Source organism: Thalia democratica, chromosome 5 (genome assembly GCF_965202585.1).
Source record: "Thalia democratica chromosome 5, ktThaDemo2.hap1.1, whole genome shotgun sequence".
NCBI classification, from domain to species: domain Eukaryota; kingdom Metazoa; phylum Chordata; class Thaliacea; order Salpida; family Salpidae; genus Thalia; species Thalia democratica.
In genome coordinates, this window is record NC_139169.1 from 55,916,372 (window position 1) to 55,920,308 (window position 3,937).

General features: G+C 27.1%; 3 non-coding genes across 3 annotated transcripts; all 3 read right to left on the reverse strand.

Moving 5' to 3' along the window:
* Positions 1-865: 865 nt before the first annotated feature.
* Positions 866-1,029, reverse strand: LOC145837340 (U1 spliceosomal RNA). Its single transcript, XR_014369975.1, has one exon. It is a non-coding gene; the product is annotated as a U1 spliceosomal RNA (small nuclear RNA).
* A 1,055-nt stretch (positions 1,030-2,084) lies between these two features.
* Positions 2,085-2,248, reverse strand: LOC145837347 (U1 spliceosomal RNA). Its single transcript, XR_014369982.1, has one exon. It is a non-coding gene; the product is annotated as a U1 spliceosomal RNA (small nuclear RNA).
* Positions 2,249-3,364: 1,116 nt separating this feature from the next.
* On the reverse strand, positions 3,365-3,468 carry LOC145837323 (U6 spliceosomal RNA). Its single transcript, XR_014369960.1, has one exon. It is a non-coding gene; the product is annotated as a U6 spliceosomal RNA (small nuclear RNA).
* Positions 3,469-3,937: the final 469 nt, after the last annotated feature.

A 3,937-nucleotide genomic window follows, 5' to 3' on the forward strand; every position in this document is an offset into this window, starting at 1 on the left:
ATAGATTTCCATGTTCTCATTTTTATAAATTTTAGCAGATATATATTTCGAGTAGCTATCTAAACTGCTAAAGCGTACAAAATTGCACGAGGGAACAATATTGCACCAAGATACTTTTGCACGAGGGGATAAATTGCACGAAGATACTTTTGCACGAAGGGTAATTTTTGCGCGAGGACACTTTTGCACGAGCAGACGATTTTGCACGGATATATTTTTGAACGGGTTATTATTTTTTAATTTTAATTTTTTTTTTTATTAGTTGTTATTTTTATTTTCATTCTTACTATCACTGTTACCCCTAACCCTTACCCTCTGTCAGTAACTTTTTTTTTTACTTAATTATTTTATAGTATTTTTTTCTGTTTATTTTATTTTTTTCTTATTTTTTTTTACGTGCAAAAATGTAACTCGTGCAAAATCGTCTTCGTGCAATTTTGTTCCCTCGTGCAATTTTGGCGTTGTGCAAATTTGGCTTCGTGAAATTTAGACCCGTTCCCATATATTTTATGTGGTATAATTGATCGAGGTGTTTTCACATTTACCTTCAAAAACACTTTTTTTTACTATTTCAGTTTATTTTCGTATAGAATTGTGGTAAATGAATTGATTTATTTCTACCGCCTTGTATACTTAATGCTCTAAAATAATTAACTTACCGTATGGTTGCTGAAATATGTTTAAATAAACAAATTATACAAAATACATTTCGTTGAAATTTATATGTTTTGTACCCGGTTCTTTTTTAAGTTTTAAGATAGTTTTTCAGCACATATAATAAATGTTTTCTATTTGATCAATATTCACATTTATGTAATCAACAAACTTTGTTTTTACGTATATGCATATGATTTTTGTTAAATAGAGGGGACTGCGCGAACGCAAGTTCCCCGTGGGAGAAATTGTACGGCCGAGTTGTTCACATTTGGAACAATCGCAGAGGTCAGTCTCATCAATGTTCAATGATGAAACCTCACACTGAGTCAACAGCCTGCCTGATCGCTGTTAAGACTCCCGTCAGGTAAGTTTAACTTTGCAGCCATCAGCAGCTAACCAACCAATAGACATGAAATCATGATTAGAAGGAGAAGTGTTATGACGTCACAATAAAAGATAGTTTACCACAAAAATAGAAGAGAATATTAAAGTTAATTGTACTACCACGCAATGCAAACTAATACGCATATTTTATTGCATAAAACTTATGAGGTGAACGGGTCAAAATTGCACGAAGACAAAATTGCACGAGGTTACTAAATTGCACACGGGAACTAAATTGCACGAGAACAAATTTACACGATGGAACAAAATTGCACGAAGTCGATTTTGCACCAGGGTTCAATTTTGCACGAGTGATATTTTTGCACGAGAGTAAAAATAAATAGAAAAAAAACAGGAAAAGAAAAAAATAAAATTAGTTAACAAAAAAACAAAAAGAAAAAAAAAGTTACTTACCGAGGGTAAGGGTTAGGGGTAACAGTGATAGTAAAAAGAAGAATAATAATAATTAATAACAAAATTAAAAACAAAAAACGTTTTAATTAAATAAAGTTAGTAAATAAAAAAATTAAAAAATAAATAAAATAAGTTACCGATCGAGGGTAAGGGCTAGGGGTTACAGTGATAGTAAGAATTAACTAAAAAAAAGCAATTTTGTTAGAATATTTAAAAAAAATATATCCGTGCGAATCTTCGTGCAATTTTATACCCTCGTGCAAAAGTGTCTTCGTGCAATTTTATGCACTCGTGCAATTTTGTCCACTCATGCAACTTTGTACGCTCGTGCAAACTTGAAAGCTACCCACTTTTAAGACTTTAACACTTTCCTATTTTTACAACTCATCTAGTATGTACTTAATCGTATAAAGTTTAAAAGTTTTGTGTCGACTATACGAATAAATTAATTTCTTTAAAACTTTAAATGTTTTTGGAAAATTAACATTATTTCTATTAATAAGTAAAAATACTACATGTATAAATTCAAATACCTCATACATACCATTTTTATAGATTTAGTTTAAAAAATAATATTGAAAGCAATAATAATCAATTACACCAATAAATTATTTTGCATTTAGATTTGTGCGGGAAGCGCGCGAACGCAGCCAACCCACTGTCAGAAATTGTACGACCGAATTGCTCAATTTTGAACAATCGCAAGGGTCAGTTATATCAATGTGCAATGATAAAACCTCGCCCTGGACTAACTGCCTGCCTGATCACAGTTGAGCCATCGCCAAGTAAGTTTAGCGTCATCTGCATCAACCTCAATATGTTTAACTCACTGTGTTTTATCAGCTGCGTGTTTAGTAAAGTGACGTCATAATAAGGTAGAGCGGTAAAACGAGAGAAAAACATTTTGTGAAGTAGTCTATATTTAAAAAAATTATTAAGTTATTAAAAATATCTCATCCCAATTTATTTATTTTTTAATTTCAGAACCTGAACTTTTTATATATTTTGATTTTTTTTATTCAAAAGTTAAAAATACAAGCTAGTGTTTATGGATATAATTTAACATTTATGCTTTTTTCTATAAAATTTCTAAAAGGAAAGTTTTACAAAACATAAAATTATATTATTTGAAAACTTTTTACAAAAATTATATCGTTATTTGAAAATGTTTAGTTAAAAAAGTTTAGTTTTGAAAATTTTATTAAGTTTTACAAAAATTTTTCATTTGTTTATTAATTTGTTTGGAACATTTTTTATTTTTTATATGGCTAGTAATGTTAAGATAACTCTTCAAAGATGTTTTTTAAAACGAAAAATACTAAAATTTTTATATGAGGTGTGAATAAAGAAAATTGAATAAAGATTTTTTTTCTCACAATTTTCAAATTTAACACATTACTAAATATCTAAAACGAATCTAAAATTTTGTCTAAGTTATTTTATATACCAAAAAAACACCTTACTTAACATTTTTCTGAACTTTAATTATAAATGTACTTAAAATGTTTTGCTTTAAGTTGACTTTTATAAGTTTTAGTAATAAGTCAAGAATGAGAGTTTTTTTTAAATTTGAAAAATTTAGTTTTTTTATTTGAAACAAAAATGTTATAATTCTTTATTGATGTAATTGATTACAATAGTGTAGCTAACGAAACTTTCTAATTACTTCTAACCTTTTTAAAACTAAACAATAATTTTTATTTCGTGAAGGTTGTTACATTTTTTTATTTTAATCTCCCTTTATTTAGTTTTCAGTAATTTTTTAAAATGTTTAAATGCTTTTAATTAGTTTTGATAATTTTTGAATTTATTTTTATATTAATATTTTCTGAAATGTATGCGACTTTTAAAAGTATTAACTCTTAAGTGGTATTATATTGATATTGCAGAAAAATTAACTACTGTAACAAAAAAGTAGGAACGCTTCACGATTTTAAGTGTCATCCTTGCACAGGTGCCATTCAAACCTTCTCTTTATGATGCCAAATTAGTATATGTACTGCCTACAAAAACTTTTTTTAATTTCAAAGTTTTTTTTAGTATATAGCTAAAATAAGTTTTCTAACATAAAAATTTAAGAAAATTTTAAAAGTCTTTTATAAAAAACACTATTTTCCAAAAACAAAATGAGTTTTTGGAGGCATTAGTTAGACCTACATACGCAATTAATTTTTTTCTCCAATATATAAAAATTTTTAAATAGTGGCCCTTTAAACATTTTTTAAGAATTTGAATTGTGGGAATTTTAATTGTCTGAAATTGATTTTTAAACTGTTTTTTTAATACATATTTTTTTATTACAAAAATCCTGGCAGGTTTGAATTTTCTTTATAAGTGTTTTTTTTTTGTTAAACAATGATAATGACATCAAAAAAATCGCTTAAGTTTTGTGATATACATAGTTAAGATTAAGTAGAATAAGTGATATTTAAAATTGTAGTTATGTGTTTTTTTGTTTATTAACAAAACTAAACTAAATATG